This window comes from Pinus tabuliformis, chromosome X, assembly GCF_031772625.1.
Source record: "Pinus tabuliformis cultivar Carrire ecotype Pingquan chromosome X, CPIR1, whole genome shotgun sequence".
Classification (NCBI taxonomy): Eukaryota; Viridiplantae; Streptophyta; class Pinopsida; order Pinales; family Pinaceae; genus Pinus; species Pinus tabuliformis.
Genome location: NC_142308.1, coordinates 413080696 through 413100724, shown reverse-complemented (window position 1 = coordinate 413100724; position 20029 = coordinate 413080696). Strand labels below are relative to the sequence as shown.

General features: G+C 40.2%; 1 pseudogene; it reads left to right on the top strand.

Moving 5' to 3' along the window:
* The window catches only part of LOC149140285 (DNA (cytosine-5)-methyltransferase 1A pseudogene), a 31397-nt pseudogene extending 12467 nt beyond the window's left edge, over nucleotides 1-18930 (top strand).
* Nucleotides 18931-20029: the final 1099 nt, after the last annotated feature.

Here is a 20029-nt window from a genome sequence, read left to right as displayed (position 1 = left end):
ATGCACAATACTTCATTATATGATCAACAATTTAACTGACAGTTTAGAAATCAGTTAATAGTGGCAGAATATGTTAGGAACATCATGATTCAAAGTTCAAACAACTTCAGAAAGCTTCAGGTGATGGTAAACAATAGTTAAACCTCTGGTCACTCTCTTCAAGTTAGCATGGGAGCAACTTTACCTACCTGCACGTTGTCTAGGCCTTAGCATTTGTGAGACCAGGGATGAAATATCCCAGATCTGTGATTGTGACCTGAGAAGAAACCCTAATTTATGTATGGCCTTCATATCTGAGACTCTGTTGTAGATCAATACTATCAGACGCACATAAATCATACTTCAGAAACACATAATGAAAATAGTAATAAGGTTAAGAATATTGAGATGAGATTCTCCCTCTGACTGAGGATCTACATCCTTCATCTTCATTCATGTCATCCTCCTGTCTCTACTACGGTCATGCAACATTAGATATGTTATATCAGAAACATATATATATCATGGATATCAGCATCATGACATCAATATTTCATCAAGTGATTAGATTCAAACCAATAGATGTATGCAGCATCATATCTCAAATATTATGAACACAATAAATTTTTTTGTCAAAGTCACTCCATCAAGTTACTGCATCCTGTTTAACCATATTCCATCAAGACAAGACCACATGTAGTAAGAGTTCTAGAATATCACCTCTCACATCAAGGTTATTGTGCTATTCATGACCAATGATATCAAATTAGGTCATTCAATAAAATTTTACCAAAACAACAAGAGTGTCAATCTCGCTTTCCATAAGATTTCATCATGCTTATCGCAAGAATTACCAGGAGACACATGTATAGGAGCCAATGAAAGATCCTTCTATATGAAATCCATCATAACAAGTATCAAGAGTATCATTTTCTAGAGCCATGGTGCTAGCCTTCTTTATAGGATCAAGATATCCAACAAATAGATCATAGATTTTAGTCAAACATCAAGTGTATCAATGTATTAACATTAGATAGCCTCGTAGAATTCAAGAAGGTCAATATGTTCAACACTAAGTGCATAATTTCATCATAGGAGACATATATCCAAGTCACTTCCATATGCATGTATGATCCATTAAAGAAAGAGGCATTCTCATCATACCTTAGGGCTTACCGATCCAATAGTTGAAACACAACATACCCTACATACCTTGAGTTATTCAAATACCTGAGCACCTACTCATTAGACATAGGCCACTTGAAGCACTTTTATCATATTTTCATTAAGTACCTCTTTGTCCCTTTCTAGATCTAGATCTCAAAAAGATACTCAAGAAGGATCTACACATCAAATCACATCAAGGAGGTTAGAAACATCCATATACATATGTAGGAAGTACAAGCAATAACATAATCATCAGATCCATAAGTCTAACAAGTAAGAAGCATCATAAGTCAAGAAATAATTATCTTAATTGAGAGGTGAGACTCTCCCTCTTGAACCAATCTTCGAGAGCCATCATTTTCCATGGTCCATATACCAATGATGTTTTCAAGTATCTAACTAGATCTTCCCGGGATTATCCCATGTAGGGCTTCATTAAATCTCCCACAAGTTCTTGAGCATCTTCTCATTGACCATACTATACGTCATATAGTTTCCATAAACCAAGATTTTATCTCCAACCCTAACATCATAGAATCCATCAACCCTAATCACCAAGATGCCTAGGGTTTCCTTCAAACCCTAGAATTATTTTAGCTCTCCAAGATCCTCTTCTTGATTCCATCAATGGTGTCATCATTGGGGTGATCTCCATGGATTTTCTTCATCCCAAATCTGATACCATATTAAATTTTCTTAAGGAAACATTGTTCTTTCTTATGATGGTTGCATTTCATCATTAATACATTAATTTCTCCCCATTTCATCACTACATTATTCAGATCTACGCTATTATACATCATCATATGTAATAACATAGGAAGAAACAATTTAAAAGGGACATTAGAAGAAAGAATGCACACACATATAGACACCAGGATTGGTCTAAGACTAGGGAAAACCCCACTATGGGGAAAACATTTGCAAATCTTCTTCTTAGATCATCATCAAATGATGCAGCAAAAGAGAGTACAATGATCCATAGCTTTATCTATGTAGTAAAACAATAATGATATCTATGAAAATGATCTAATCATGCTAGACATCAGAACCCTCACACTGATGAGTGTAATGTGTTGTCACAAACTGATGTCAATTATTGTATATTGCTCTCACTGTGCTGAACACTATTATCAATGTGTCGAATACTGTTTTTTATTGTTGTCACTGTCAATGAGCTTGATACATATGTTTGCAGTGGAAACCAACAAATCAGATCTACAGATCTATATGACAGTAGAGAGAAACCCAAATCTACCTCATCACTGAAGTAAACTAAAGCCAATATGTCAAACCCTAGATTTGAACTAGGTCGCCCTCATCAATACTATGTATGAGTGACTAAAACTTCTAGGTCACTCTCACGAATACAAAATGCCAGTGACTTTGACTGCAGAGTTGCTCCTAGGAGGTCTCTATGCATGAGATTCTGGCATTGAACGGCAAAGACCCGAAGTCACTACCCAGCCAAGTTGTGTGAGCAATCGACAAACCAAAGTAGCACCCTTTTCGAGTTGTACGAGCGACCAAGATGACAGTATCACTCCCTAGGCTACTTGGTGCAAGCGACTGGGGACATGAACCTTCTGATCTATCTCTAAATCCAGAGTCGCTCCCATAATCCTTTGTGCTAGTGTCCAAGGGTCTACAGTCACTCTCATAGGCTTGTGTGTTAGCAACCAAGGACTAGAATGCCTTGTTATGTGCTAGCAAATGAGATCCAGAAGACCCTATCCCAAAGCAAACCTTTTGCCTATGATTTCGGACCCTTGAGTGAACTCCTTCCATCAAACCTATGCAAACCAAGACAAAAGAGAAGAGAAGATGTGTTGAAATGATCTTGAGGTCTCTTCTATTTATAAGATTTTTTGAGGGGTCACTTGGGGTTAATACTGACCCAAGAACTTACTGACGTGGTTAGGGTTGATCCATTCCATAATACATGTGTGAATAAAATAATTCATAACTCAACTTCTACGTAACCAAATTGGGTGATATTTAGGTTGATTTTAGTCCTCTTGAAAAGAGGAATCTAATGCAATCATTATCTTGGTAATTAGAGCTGTCCGAGGTGGAATTTTACTAGAGTTGAAAAAATTAACAGTATCAACAGAAAATTTGTAGGTTATGTAGAGTTCCACCATGAGAGGATTTAGTAGATCGTTGGGGATCTACTTAGTATTAGTAATGCTTGTTTCTGAGCATCGTTAAAAAAAGTTACTTATGCCTATAATTTATATATGTGTGTGAGTCGACTAAGAGAAAACAAGTCCTAAGTTGCATTAATAAGTACTGTATGCAACTGGTAATTGAACCATTCAAAATGGTGAAGACACGGGGAAATCAAGGTTGAGGAGGATCATCCCAAGGACCTCCTACAAATAACCCATTGCCATTACCAAAGCTAGATCTCATCTTGTGCTCCTTGGAAGCAATTTATGACACTCTGAGAGTGTGCCATGCAACTGAGGTGGAAGTGGAGCACCCCCCATCATGGTTGGGAAATCTTGAGGGATCAAGAGACTCTAATAGAGGACCTCTAGTCGCGGAATTATGAGGGAGCTCCAAAATATTAAGCTCCTAGATGTTATAGACATTTTTGTGCCTTACAGCATGAAGCATGAAATGTCAATAATCTAAGGGATCCAAAGTCCCTAAACATGTTGTTCCTACCCCTAGAGGAACAAGGTCAGCAAACCACAGCACTGAAAATCAGTTCTCCACCTGAAAACACTCAAAAACAAGCTATTTCTGGATCATGTCAACTGCTCCACTGAGCATCTGCGCTGAATGTCAACTGCTCCACTCTGTACCTGTGCTGAATGTCAAAAGAAATGAAGGCTACCTGCGCTGGGCGAGATTAGCCAAGTGGCACAATCATTCTGCAAGGTGTCAAATGCCCAGGAAGCTTCCAAAATGACACTTGGATCAGGGAATTCGCCTTGTGATGAGTAAGAGGATCTAGATCTCCAAGTGGAAGCAAGAAAATCCAAGTGGACTCAAGAACTGAAGTATAACTGAAGTGGGAGAGGACACTAGTCAGCTTCATGCCAGCCTCAAGCTGACTCATCCTTTCTCCAAAACTCCTATATATAGAGCTCTCTCATGAGGTCTAAGGGGGCTGGAATTTTGTGAATGTAAGGAAGTACTGTTGGTTTGTGCATAGAACTATTGGGTGATTGCTTTGAAGGAGGTGAAGAGGAGATTTCTTTCTGCTGGGAGGTGTTGCTGGATTGGGCCTCTTATGGTTGTAACACTCTCAGAACTTTACTTCTTCCATTAATAAAGCTTTTGAGGTTCTTCTATATGCATGTGTCTTAATGGTGTATTGATGCTTGTATATTTGATTTATTCTAATCCTTGAATCAATTATGGATGTATGCTTCTTGTAGTTTCCCTTTCTTGTGCTTTTGCAGGATCTTTGTGTAGCTGGGCCAGTGAAAGAGCAAGGAGCTGGGAGCAAGCAGCAAAGAGGGAAGATTGGATCAACCATTAGCGGAAGACAACGGTTAGTGGATCCCTTTCTCCTCTCTCTTACATTTCATAAAGAAGTAATCTTGAATAGCTTTGTATTCAGTTGTTGCTGAGGTACTATCACCCTTAGAGTGGGATAGGGTCATTCCGTATTGGATACTTTTCCCAACAACAAATTGGCGACTCCACTGGGGATCATATCTTGTTGGTTGTTGGTGCTTTTGCTATTCATTTCATAAACAAAGGGAGTACCGAATCGAACTGTGTTTGAATCCTTCAAATACAAAGTAGAGGGCAGCTACTCTAGCTCAGTTTCTGGGCAAGTTTATGATTTGAAGAGCTGATCCACAAAGACTCTAATAAGCTCTTAGTGATAGCTTTTCATCCTCCTTCTCATCCCTTAGTGTGTCCTTGACTGATAGCTTCTGATTTGAGCAAAAACTGTGAATTTTTGAGCAATCTGTGACCCGGAAACCACCAGAAACGAAAGTTTCGCTCTTCAGTGCAGGCTGTACAAAGGCTGTTTGCATTTCAGCGTAGTTCCCGAAGGGGCTACCTGCGCTGAAGGTCAAACAAGCAGTGTCCCACCTGCGCTGGACCAGTCTTGCCTTGTGCCGCTGGGGTTTCCTGCTGTTTCTTGCCTTGTTTTCACTCATGTTTTTGCTGTTTGTTACCAGTCAGTGGGCCTATCTGAAACCAACTTTCCTTGTCACTATTCCGCCTCGGTTGTATAAAGAAACTGTGTTTGTTCTTTGTGTATTTCTTGTGCATTTACAGTTTCCCATAACGAAAGTGAACCAGTCTTGTTGTGGCCTCTTAGATCTAGACCTGTGATAAAGTGTTGTATTGATCTTAAGAGTTAGTTTGTTTGCTGTTCATAGTTGATTGAGCTTTTTCTTTCGTCATATGGTTTTAGTTTGTATATTTCTAGTGTCGAAACAAGTAAATCTTAAGGTGTCTTTTGATTTTGGACAAGCTTGTTTGCTTTCACTTGAAATTGAATTCAAAATTATACAACAGCTTTCTTTTTGTGTCACACAAACATTAAGAAAGAGAAAAGAAATACTTGCATTGTGCATGTGCATTATGACAGTTTGCATGTTGATTTAGGAAAAAGTGCATTAGTGTGTGCTCTATGATCTGTGTGAAAAGATGTTGTCTTTCTTTTCCCTCAGTAGTTAAGATTTTCAAAGTTGAAAGATTGAAAAGCTTGCTTATCATCTTAGACTGCATTTAGGAGTGTTACTATACATCTCGTGGTGATCCATAAAGGCAAACTGCTAAACAAGATCAACCTTAAAATGAATTGAATTTACATAACAACGCATTGAAACATAACGCAAACACATAGAGGTCTAAGCTAGAGACGTGTTCCGGCGTCGTTAAACGTGATATCTTGGCGTTGAGTGGTTGGGTGATTCCTCCACGGTGAAGCGATAAGTATCAATACGGACTTTTGCTCCCACGTACCGTCGCGTATATATTGGGAGACCCCTATAGGAACAAAGCCTTTATCCATAGGAAACCGTGTCGGCCGCCCTACTGATCGCAATGCGGTGAACACAACATTCACGAAGATCGACCACTCGTACCGTAAAACGTATTCTGTGTTTTTGCGAAAAGTTTGGCACACCCTCTGCCTAGAACTCCAGAGCAGTTTCTTTTGGCCTTTTTCAAACTCTATAACTGAAAAAGTCCATCCGAGCATTTGTCACTTCGGGCTCGTTAAAACATCGAAGGAGACTAGAGTCATCTTTAGCTTTTTCTCGACTCTTAAAAAGTGAAAAAGCAAGTTGTGTCTAAGCGTCGTTATAAAATTTATTTTAAACAGAACATAATCACCTCCTATTCCCGCATTGATCTTAAAGTTGAGAACATGGAACGCCCCAACCAAGGAATTCCACATGATGGAAATCCTAGTCCTTTCTCCTCTTGGGGGGAAGTTGGTGCGCCCCACATGGCCACATTGTCGCTTCCAGGGCTGACAATTGGCCTGCCTATTTGGCTATTCTCAACTAATGTAGTTCAGACCACCATGGTTCCTGAGCAGTCGAGTCAACAGTTAGATCAATCTAGAGCTGCCCACCAGCCTTCAACTTCCTATAACTCTTCCTCCAATCCTTCATCTTCGCAAGGTAGAGCCGGCAAAAGCCAAGCTCCCATGGAGAAGAAGGAGAAGAAGAAGAAGGAGAAGAAGAAGAAGGAGCCTAAGGCGACTGGGGGCAAGCAAAAGACATCTGACAAAAATCCACACACAGCACAGACCGGGCCTAAATCGCCATGTGTCATATGTAAAGGAGACCACTTCCATAGAGATTGTCCCTGTATTCCCCGGATACTAAGGGACTGGTCCCCTCGGTTGCACAATTCGGGAGCGTCAACCTCTGATAGTCAGGTTGAATGCTTACCGTCAACCAGCGAAAGTGAAGGTTCAAGACGAAGAGGGGGAGTAAGATCCCCCTGCAGACTGTGTGAAGGCGGTCACGCCATCCATCGTTGTCCCTTCTTAGACGAAGCGAAGAGAGTTTTGGAAGATCGTCCGGTTTCACCGGTAATGCTTCCTCCTGGATACAAAAAACTCGTGCCGAGTCCTTCGTTGGTTGAAAATACAGCTGGCCTGCTCAAGTGGTCAGCTGAAGCGTCAGTCATTGAAAATGAACCTACTGAATCCAGACCAGACGAAAGTCTAAAGGTCGATACGGCAGTTGACCCGGTTCTTCCTTCAGAGGTTTCATCCTCAAATGACACCGTCACTGAAGATTCATCTTCAAATGACACCCTCACTGAAGAGAATAAGGATGACACCATCCAGATTCTTTTCATCAACACAGATTCTGATGAGCATCAGGGCAATGCGCCCATTCCTTTATCGCAGGAAGGAACATCGTCAGGATCGTATCCGGCCGTGTATTCGGTCCCACCACCAAGCAACCTGGTTGTGTCCTTTGATTGGAACCAACTAGGCAGACCCCGGTTACCAGCCAGTATACCATTCAGAATCATAGTCCAAATCTACAGAATGGTAATGGCTGGAACTATCATTGATGAAGGGGCATATGTGAGTATCCTTTCCTCTATTGCTTGGAAAGCACTGGGTTCCCCAGAGCTTTTGCCTGAGATAAGAAATCTCTCGGGTTTTGATAAAGGAGCCAGTCGACCGTTAGGGATCCTCCCCAATGTACCTGTTACATTGAAAGGGAAGACCGTTCAAATGAACGTGATGGTCGTTCAAGGACCCTTGGATTACAACCTACTCCTTGGACGAGACTATATATATTGCATGGGAGCTATAGTCTCCTCACTCTTTAGAGTAATGTGTTTTCCACACGAAGGAAGAATGGTCAAGCTCGTAGACCAACTTTCATTTCCGGGATCACGCATCGCAAATAGTCAAATACCAACTCTCAATGGTCTGTTCACCCAAGAAATGTCTCCACCCCCAGTCCTCCTTCCCGATGAATGCGAGTGATTCGGAAATATGGAACTGGAACCCAGGGGGCATGCATCCTGGTCTGCTTCGAGCGGAGGAAACCCTGGGTATAAGGTAGAATTTCCGCGAAAGAATATGACTAGTCCGTACCTCGTCCGAAAGAAGGAAGAGGGGTTGTTCTGGAACAGGATTCTTTTGTCAAGGTTACTTGTTTGACAAAGGTCATTCAACTTTGTCTAAATAAGTAGGCAATACCAAAGAAAGAGATTCCTTTGCGGCAGCAAATTGTAACCATCTTTGGGTAAAAGGCAAGCCTCACCCATTAAAACAAATGTTTTGAAGGATAAGTAGGGGCAGCCTCCAAAGAAAGAGATTCCTTTGCTGCAACAAATTGTAACCATCTTTGAGTAACCTAATGATAGACATCGCCGAAGAAAAATGTTTCATTTGCGGCAGCAAATAAAACCATTCTTTGGGTAACCAGAAAGAGGCAAGCCTCCCTCAATAACATTAATGTTTTGTCTTTGAGTAGTGTTCTTCTCTTGTCGCAAGTAGCTGCTCTCTTGTCGCAATTAGCTGTTCTCTTGCAATCTTGCAAAAGATCTGTTAAAAGTTGGGCCGACGAGAAGACAAGTACCGCGTAAGACCCGTTAAAAATAACGAGAAGACAAGTATCGTTAACATTAGACTAGCAAGACGACAAGTAGCTGTGAACACCCAAAGAAAAGCAGAGGTGGAGGAGAGGAGGGGCAGCCTTGAAATTGTACTTTATACCTGGGGGCATGCAAACCTTTTGGAGTGCAAGCTAGGAGCGGTTATTTATCTGTTTTTGGGATTAGCCGTTTCCGAACTTGCATAAAGAAAGGATGTGGGGCAAAGGTCAAAAATTGCCAAATTAGGAGCATAGCTTCGTGAGATAAAGCTCCTTAAAGAATAGCTATCTCACAGGAGACATTTCTTATCTTATGACTGGTATATCGAGCAGTTTTACCGCGGAATTTATGCTCGCTAAAAAATAGAAAAGCGAGATCTGAGCAGTTTTAGCGTCATAGTTCATGCTCATTAAAAAATAAACATAAGCTCTTGAGCAAGTTTAAGCTCGTTAAAAAATGAACTTCCCGGTAAATAACCATTTGTGATCGTAAAATTATTAGCCATAAAAAGCCTTGGTCGTGTTTGCACCCGCCACCTCCATTTCATTTGGCCAATCGTTCACCTCCATATGATTGTTTACCCATTTTGAGGAACAACTGCGAAGAGTGATTTCACTTAGCCATCCTTGTGACACTGCCTTGATTGGAAAATTTCCAACCTGTACCTGGAATCTGCTGCTATCCCTGTTTATCACTCGTTCCTCAAAAGACGAGTCTTCTTTGAGCTCTTTTCTCCTGACTCGTAAAATATGAAAAGTTTGCCGAGTTTTGGCCTTCCAGCTCATTAAAGTGACCGGAAGAGCTATCCCTCCTCTAGATTTTAATCTTTTTGGACCTGAGGGATTATTACACAAAAAGGTCGAGCGCTTGTTTTATTCGGCTTGTTAAAATTACCGAAAACTCATCCCTTCTGTATTGTTTTATACTTTTTCGGACTTAAGGGATTAGATGACGAAAAAGGAATTTTGGAGTTAACTTTCTGTGCCTTTTCAGACTCTCTAAAATTGAAAAGGACCGAGTTTTCCTTGTCGTTAGACTCGTTAAAATGATTAAAATAGCGACAAACTTGTCTTTAGACGAGAACGTGTTTCCCTATCGCTAGGCTCGTTAAAACATAGCGATGGGCTTGCCCGAAGGGCAGGTTATAGAATAAGCATATGTTATCCTCCTCAAGCTTGACAAAAATAAAGAGGTACTGGTCAGAAATGACTGGGGAAAAATTGGGAGAACCTCAAAGCTTTAATGGTAGCAAGTCGCTCTTGAACATGACACTTTGTCCTCCGTATCACATCGGGTTGGGTGGTTTCATTCACCGGTCTCATCACCATGGTCCTCGCCAAACCATCCACATTTGGGGTAATGCTACCGATCCATCACATCAGTGTCGTTATATGTTCAAGAGATGTTGTTCAGAAAGAGTCAACCGTGTCCCATCCACTGCCATACATTATCCTTCATCCACCCATGATCGCCACCCTGAATCATATTTCACAGATTGTTTTCACCTCCACTAAAATCATTAGCTCCGTTCCGTGTCACTGATGTGGGATTCATTAAGGCCCTCCTTTGACGGATCGCTTCTTGTCGACTTCAGCTCATTATCCAAGAAGTTGATCTAGGAACAACCCCCTCAGTACTTTGAAGCTTGCATGCCTCAATGGCAAGTTTCTCACTTCCGGCGACAGGTATACATTAATGACCTTCGACCAGAAGATTTTGCGTGGTCTTCGATGCCAAGTCCTTTATTCACACCACGTGAATTGTACTGCAGTACCTTGAGGGTCATTGTCATTATTGGTGATTCCTCTCGCACTTGTTAACGGTTTACATTATTGACCAGTAATCAAGCGATGTCTTTCCATGTTCGACTTCAGCGCAATTCTCACATGGATAGACTTGTACTTAGAGTGAAGATCGAACGAGTTTGAAGACCCCGGATCTAGTTTCATCCATCCGGGCTACGATATATATTCAGGATATAAAGACATTTGTTATGTACATCATTGCAGCAGATGATCATCCTACTCAAAGGATGATAATTTCAGCCGATAATTATCAGTCTACCATCAGACGATCGTCTGTTCCATGTACCAAAATGAATTTATAAAGCTGAGCATGGGAATGCCCACCTCAGCTAGATCATGAAAGCAGAATGAAAAATAATGTATTGTATTGTATTTTATTACAGGGCACCTCTCAGCGATTGAATGAACTTTGGATCCTCCTGATAAAGCATTTCACCCGATAAACGACCTCATACTTTAGGGGGCAGCTGTTATAGACATTTTTGTGCCTTACAGCATGAAGCATGAAATGTCAATAATCTAAGGGATCCAAAGTCCCTAAACATGTTGTTCCTACCCCTAGAGGAACAAGGTCAGCAAACCACAGCACTGAAAATCAGTTCTCCACCTGAAAACACTCAAAAACAAGCTATTTCTGGATCATGTCAACTGCTCCACTGAGCATCTGCGCTGAATGTCAACTGCTCCACTCTGTACCTGCGCTGAATGTCAAAAGCAATGAAGGCTACCTGCGCTGGGCGAGATTGGCCAAGTGGCACAGTCATTCTGCAAGGTGTCAAATGCCCAGGAAGCTTCCAAAATGACACTTGGATCAGGGAATTCGCCTTGTGATGAGTAAGAGGATCTAGATCTCCAAGTGGAAGCAAGAAACTCCAAGTGGACTCAAGAACTGAAGTATAACTGAAGTGGGAGAGGACACTAGTCAGCTTCATGCCAGCCTCAAGCTGACTCATCCTTTCTCCAAAACTCCTATATATAGAGCTCTCTCATGAGGTCTAAGGGGGCTGGAATTTTGTGAATGTAAGGAAGTGCTGTTGGTTTGTGCATAGAACTATTGAGTGATTGCTTTGAAGGAGGTGAAGAGGAGATTTCGTTCTGCTGGGAGGTGTTGCTGGATTGGGCCTCTTATGGTTGTAACACTCTCAGAACTTTACTTCTTCCATTAATAAAGCTTTTGAGGTTCTTCTATATGCATGTGTCTTAATGGTGTATTGATGCTTGTATATTTGATTTATTCTAATCCTTGAATCAATTATGGATGTATGCTTCTTGTAGTTTCCCTTTCTTGCGCTTTTGCAGGATCTTTGTGTAGCTGGGCCAGTGAAAGAGTAAGGAGCTGGGAGCAAGCAGCAAAGAGGGAAGATTGGATCAACCATTAGCGGAAGACAACGGTTAGTGGATCCCTTTCTCCTCTCTCTTACATTTCATAAAGAAGTAATCTTGAATAGCTTTGTATTCAGTTGTTGCTGAGGTATCAGTTGTTGCTGAGGTACTATCACCCTTAGAGTGGGATAGGGTCATTCCGTATTGGATACTTTTCCCAACAACACTAGAGTTTGCGGGGGGTCATGCTAGTGAATGAGCAGAAGTCTGGTTAGAGGGAATGAGAAGGTGTTTTGAACTAATAGATTATACTTCAAATTCAAAAACTAAAATAGTGATATTTCAACTCCAATATAGTGCCATGAATTGGTGGGGTAACCTAGAATGACAACTACACCTCACTCTTGAAAAAGTTACCTAGGAATTATTTGAGGAGAGATTAAGGAAAAAATACCTACTAGCATATTATAAAGAACAACATGTAGGAGCCTTCCATGCTTTGGTACAGGGAAACTGCAAGGTAGAGGAATATGAGATTGGATTCATGGAATTGGTCAAGTTTGTCTCCTAGATGGATACTGATCAGTGCCAAGTATATCGTTTCATTTATGGATTGAACCCTAAGATTAAGGAAGTGGTGTGGATGTGGAAACCATCCTCAATTGTAGAAGTTGTTGAACATGCTCGTTATGTTGAAGAGCACTTAGACTTAAAAGGTGGAAACAAAACCATTTTTCTAGAAAAACCATGGTTTATGGGGAAGGCCCCTCGTAACTTTTCTAGAAGATGAAGTTTGAGGCCACCTCCATATCAAGTAAGTTTGAGGCCACTGCCATATGGAGGAAGTTTTACCAAGAATATAAACAATGGGGATTTCAATGGTTTCCGGTAAAGTACTCATGAAAACCATGCTCAAACATGAGGAGCCACAAGTAGGGGCAAGGGTCTCAGGGGAAGGAGATATTTCCAAAGAAATCCTCAACATTCTATTTAAAGTCTACCACACATCACTTGTTGGGGATGTGAGGGACCTCATTACTCGCATGACTCTCTTGAATTACAAACTGGTAACAACCGTAGAGAAGGAAAATCACCAATGGGGGGAGAAAGTAGCCACCCTAAAACCTATACAACATTTGATAACCAACAATTTGAACACCAATCTACCATGGTAGAAACCTCGAGTATGATAAAAAATATAAAAGTTAAAATTTTGTTTGATTTTGGTGCTACAAATAGTTTCATTTCACCAGTTACACTAGAAAATGTGGGTTGGCAGCCTATGAGCACGATGACTTTAAACAAGGCGAAATGGCTTCTGGAATAAAACAAGCAGTAGGACCCAGTGTTTACCAATGTCAGGAACCTCGGGGTGTGTATAACTAATTTGAAGGAACACATCATAGCACTAGGGACGTACGATGTAATCATTAGAATGGACTGGATAGAAGCTCATCGAGCTTTAGTAAACTATTTCAAAAATAAGGTGATTTGTTTAGATGATGAAGGTAGGTCAATTGAGATTTGTGGTATCAAGAGAGGAGTGTCCCTACAATTCATCTCAACGATGAAGGTAAAACATTGTGTCTAGAAATATTGTAAACTATAAGTGGTCGAGGTTGTAAGTGACCAGAAAAGACCCTCCCTATATCAACACCTAGTTTTGTCAGAATTTAAGGATGTTTTTCCTAATGAATTGCCTGGATTATTTCTTGTCAGGGAGATCTATTTCACAATTGACCTAAAACCCGGTGAAGAACCAATATCCAAGACACCCTACAGGATGAAAAATCTAGAACTTTGTGAGTTGCAGATGCAGTTAAAAGAGCTTTTAGACTTGGAATTTATTAGACCTAGTATTTCACCTTGGGGTGCACCAGTGATTTTCATCAAGAAGAAGGATAGCTCCTTAAAGCTATGCATAGATTATAGGGACTTGAATTGAGCCACAATAAAGAATAGGTACCCAATACCTAGAATAGATGACCCATTTGACTAGATGAAGTGAGAAATGGTTTTCTCAAAGATCGATCTGCGATTTCAATACCATCAATTGAGGATTAAGGAAGGTGACATCCCAAAAACTACATTTCAGACTTGGTTTGGCACTATGAGTTTGTTATGAAACCAACTCAAGAAAAGATAGAAAATATAGATCAACGCCTTAGAATTTAGCCTCTTCGAGGGGGCAACCTCCTTTACATTACATAAATGAACAATTCTGTGGATGATTCAAATGACAAAACCTCCTTTCTATGCATAGGAGTCTAAGGAGTCACAATATAACCCAGCCAACCTAACAATAATAATATAAAGCTACAAAAATAACAATAGAGGGATTCTATGGGGCACAGTAATAACAATATGGGGATAATAGGGGCACAACAATATTAATAAGAGATGCAACTACAATAGTAATGGGGTAATCACTAGTATTATAGGGACCCAACATGCCCCTCTCCTTCAAAAAAGTGTTGTCCTCAACGTTTGAGTAGTTTTGAATGCTTCTGTATAAAATTCTCATCCTCCCATGTGGAATCTTCAGCAGATAAGTTCTTCCACTTGATAAGATACTCTGAAATTGATTGATTTCATAGCTGTCGAGTTCTTGTTTCTGTGACTGCTTTCGGTTCCAATATAATTTTTCCTTCGTCGTCAAGTTCTGCCAATTGTTTGAACTGGGAGCTTGTCGCCTATAACCTTCTTTAAACATGAAACATGGAAAACTGGGTGCAATCGAGAAGCTGCAGGAAGCTCCAATTTGTATGCCATAGTACCAATATTTTGCAACACCTTGTACGGACCATAATACTTTGGTGATAATTTATTATCCTTCTCAGCTTGCTTGAGGGACATTTGCTTATATGGTTGTAGCCGTAGGAATACCCAATCACCTACATCAAAACTTCTTTCGATGCGATGTTGATCTGCCTGTTGTTTCATTCTATTCTGTGCCAACACAAGGTTATCCTTTAAGAGTTGAAGGACTTGTTGTTGATGTTCGATGTGATGTTCCACTACTTGAACCTTAGAATTTTCTCTTAAATATGATGTGATGGATGGTGGCTGATATCCATAAAGTGCCATAAATGGGGTCATTTTTGTTGCTGTATGGAAGGAAGTGTTATACCACCATTCAGCCAGAGGCAACGATTTGACCCATTGTGTCTGTTTATCAGATAAAAAGCAATGAAGATATCCTTCCAAACATTTGTTTACTATCTCAGTTTTCCCATCAGATTGAGGATGATAAGATGAGCTATGAGCTAACTGAGTACCAGACAAGAAAATAATTTTATAAAAAATTTCCAGTGAAAATGGGATCTCTGTCACTTACAATAATCTTTGGGTTTCCATGTAGCTTTTGAATTGTTTCCATGAATGCAGTAGAAACTGTACTGGATTTAAATGGATGTGATAATGCACAAAAGTGTGCATACTTGGTAAGTCTGTCAACTACCACCATGATGACACTCTTTCCCTTAGACTTGGGTAAACCTGTGATAAAATCCATTGAAACCTCCTCCCAACGTTGGCTTGGAATGGATAAAGGTTGTAATAGCCCTGGTGTCTTAATTGTTTCAACTTTATTTTGTTGGCAAACCAAACATTGCGCCACAAATTTTTTAATATTCGATTTAAGGCCATCCCAAAATAATTCCTTCTTAACCCTATGGTAAGTTTTTAAAAATCCTGAGTGCCCTCCTAAGGGAGAAGTGTGCAATTCCATAAGAATCTTTTGTTTTAGTTGGGAATTCTTACAGAGGTATAAGCGATCTTTGTACCATAAAGAATCATTTTTCCAGCTAAATGTATTAGACGTACTGGAATCTTGTTGTAACTTTTGAATAAGTGCTCACACTTCTTCGTCATTCTTCCATTCTTTCCTTGCTTCGTTTATCCAATCTGGTTGTATAATAGAAATGGCGCACAACAATGCTTCCACATCCTCATCCTTTCTTGAGACTACATCTGCCACCACATTTTGCTTCCCTTTTTTTTCGATGATTTCAAAGTCATAACCCAACATCTTTGTGACCCACTTTTGTTGCTCTTTAGAGGATAATCTTTGTTCTAGAAAGTATTTAAGGCTATCATGATCCGTTTTTACCTTGAAGTGTCTTCCCATTAGGTAGGGTCGCCATTTCTTAAGTGCATGGAGTATTGCCAACATTTCTTTCTCATAAATAGCTTTGTGTAAAAACTTTCCCTTGATTGGACGACTTTCAAAAACAATGGGTCTTTCATCTTGCATTAAAACAACACCAATTCCATTTCCTGAAGCATCACATTCCACAATAAATGTTTTTGTGAAGTCCGGTGTAGCTAAGACCGGTGCTTGGCACATTGCCTCTTTAAGATGTTCGAAGGCATTTGTTGCTTTTGGGGTCCATGAAAATGCATCTTTCTTCAATAATGTTGTTAGAGGTGCTACTATTCTCCCATAATTCTTAATAAACTTGTGATAATACCTTGTCAACCCGAGAAATCCTCGCAGATGCTTTATGGATGTGGGGATTTTCCATTCCTTAATGGCTTTAATTTTTCTAGGGTCTACCTTAACTCCTTCATGAGATACACTATGAACCAGATATTCCACCTCTTGTACTCCAAAGAAACATTTGGATATTTTTGCATATAATTGTTTCTCCTCCAATAGTTGTAGCACCTTGTCAACATGTTCAACATGATCCTTCCAAGACTTGCTGTAGATTAGTATATCATCAAAAAATACTAACACAAATTTTCTATGGAATGGTTTGAAAATGAAATTCATCAAACCTTGAAATGTTGAAGGTGCATTGGTAAGGCCAAAATGCATGACCAAAAATTCATAATGACCCTCATGAGTTCTAAATGATGTTTTCGGAATGTCTTCAGTCTTCATTCTGATTTGATGATATCCTGAATGAAGATCCAACTTGGTGAAGTAAATTGATCCATGCAATTCATCCAGTAATTCATCAATGACAGGAATGGGAAACTTATCTTTAATAGTGAGCTTGTTGAGCTCCCTATAATCTGGACACATGTGCCATGATCCATCCTTCTTGTGCACTAATACTACTGGAGCAGAGAAAGAACTTTGACTCAGTTGAATTATACCAGCCTCTGCATTTCTGCAACCATACATTCAATTTCACTCTTTTGGGCATAGGGATATCTGTACGGCCTGATGTTTGGAGGAACACTTCCTGGAATCAAATGAATATCATGATCATGATCACGAATAGGTGGGAGACCTTTGGGAGTCTTAAATACCTTGGAATGATTGTCCAAGACTTTTTGGAGATCTGGAGAAATAGATGATTGCAATGTGGAAACATCTAGCGAACATAATTGTGCAATTACACCCCTTTGTTCCTTTTTTAGAAGCTTTTTCATACCATTAGAGCTAATTATCTTTCCTGGTTTCCCTGCAATACCCCTTAATTCAAATTCCTTTCCTTCTGTTAGACTCCGTCTCATGTCAGAGATTGATTCTTCTTCAAAACAGTGTTTTGAAGAAGAAATCATTAATGTTGCTTTTCAGATTATGTAATTTGTTCTTCAGCTCTTCAACTGGCAGCGATTTCTTCATATGGTTTCAACTATCATGGCACAGAAGTTCTCTACCGTGGCTTACTTGTGAAATACTCAGCTGGAGGATGGATTTAAGTGAGAAGATCACAGTGTGTTTGCCTTTCATAGGACTTTCTATTATAGACTCCGTTCCACAGGAACTAGCCTTTGCATGTGCAAGAGGGATCAAGATCCAGATATTGCAAGGCTTACATCAACAGAAGCTTATTCTTTAAGTAGCATCAGTTCAATTTGACAACCAGCTACCCCATCCCATATATCCAGTCATGGTCTGTAATGAAAATGCTTCTAGTGGGCCATTGAGTATGATCAAGCGGTAGCAGAAGCATTCAAGCTCAATCACCCAGAGGCCGAGGTTTTCTGTCAGAATTGCAACGTTATAATAAGGTCAATTATGGAAAAGGGAGGAGATATTGATGACTGCATCTCAATGCAAGAGGCGGTTGAGCTATCTTTAGAACTTACCGATGAGCAAAAGTCTAAGCTTCCCTTACCAGGACAAGTAGATTTCATTAATGGTGGACCACCTTGTCAGGTTTTTTTTGGAATGAATAGATTTAACCAAAGAGCTTGGAGCAAAGTAAGATGTGAGATGATATTGACATTTCTCTCATATGCTGATTATTTTCGGCCAAGATTCCTTTTATTGGAGAATGTCAGAAATTTTTTATCCTTCAACAAAGGTCAGACATTTCGTCTCATGCTGGCATCACTCTTGGAAATGGGGTACCAGGTGCGATTTGGGGTTCTTCAAGCTGGAAACTATGGGGTTTCACAATCACGTAAAAGCGTATTTATTTGGGCAGCTTCGCCTGAGGAATTTCTTCCAGAATGGCCAGAACCTATGCATGTTTTTGCTAGTTCACAGCTAAAAATATCCTTGCCTGGAGGTTTACAGTATGCTACTGTGAGAGATGCTGCACTGGGTGCGCCTTTTCGTCCTATAACAGTGAGAGATACAATTGGTGACTTGCCACCTGTTGGTAATGGTGCAGTTCAGTTGGAAACAACATATGGGAATGGTTCAGTCTCTTGGTTTCAGAAACAAGTTCGTGATGTGGAAGTTGTCCTTTATGACCATATATCCAAGGAATTGAATGAATTGAATTTCAAACATTGCCAACGAATCCCTAAGCGCCCAGGTGCTGATTGGTGAGATCTTCCAGAGGAAAAGGTTAAATTGTCTACTGGGCAAATAGTTGATCTCGTTCCTTGGTGCTTGCCCTACACTGCCGATTGGCATAATCAGTGGAGAGGTCTGTTTGGAAGACTAGACTGGGAAGGGAACTTCCCTACGTCTATTATAGATCCACAACCTATGGGCAAAGTAGGCATGTGCTTTCATCCTGAGCAAGACCGTATTGTCACTGTTCGAGAATGTGCACCCTTCCAAGGTTTTCCAGACACATACAAGTTTTGCGGTAATATACAAAGCATGTATCGTCAAATTGGGAATGCAGTGCCTCCACCTTTGGCATTGGCTTTAGGCAGAAAACTAAAGGAAGCAGTGGATTAAAGTTGAGTGCGGAAATGCAAAACGATCCTCCAATTTTTTTGATCTAAACTGCAATGGTCAGGACAGACATTGATGTGTGAAATTGTAGCTGTGTCATTCGTTTTGAAAGGAGCTTTATTCAATCTCGTGGGCGAGTCAAAACAAATCAAATTTTATCCTTCTTCTTGAGAGAGGTTCAGTGGGCCAAAGGAGAGATTTTTTCTGAGTGCTGAGTGCTGGAACAGAGCGTTCATTGTACAGTTTTTGGCAGAGAATTTAATGGAATTTCACAGCTCTGTTTGCTGAGATTCATGTGGTATGTTGATTTAGCATAAGTTTTTCCCTTTGTCTCATATGTAAACTGTTATGTTTCATTCACCTCATAATCATATCTATTTGAGCAAATGAAGTGATTAGGTAGGAATTCATAGTATTGTATGCTGCTCCTATAAATTTGCTCATATTCAATGTTTTCCTCTGTTTGACAAGGATTCAAAGTTATTGTTTGCCCTTGTCAGCTCCTCACCAGTCTTGCCATCTCATTTAAAATCTAGATTTGGTGTTAAATTGCATGCCTACCTTGCCTCAGTTGATAACCTGTGTAGTCATATAATTAAAAACACTAAATCAATCCTCCTCATCAATTTACTAGCCTAAGATCTTTATTCTTAATTGGTCAGCCTAATCATATTGAAAGATCTATCAAATCTGACCCGAGAGAGCCTTCTCATACCTCGTAGGGCTAGCTACGAGGTGAAATGGTTTGATGTAGCCTTGAGAGTTTGTCTATCTCAGCCTAGGTGAATTCCAAGCGCTAACATATTGGCGACCATACTGGGGAGAACAAACTTGTTTGTGGGTTGATGTGTTTGTTTCATAAGTCTTAGACGGAGCCTGAAGTTACGCCAGAAGCCTTCGAAAACGCTCTTGTTTTACATCAGCGTTAGTAGATAAACGCTGCTTCAGTCAATCTCCGTGAGCTTGTGAATACGACCACTTCGATTGCATTTTACCCCAGTACATGTATCAAGTTCAGATCTGATGCTGATGGTGGACAACAGTCAGACACTTATGCAGGTTGAACCATTCACCCGGCGACTCCAACTTGATCCAGACATTC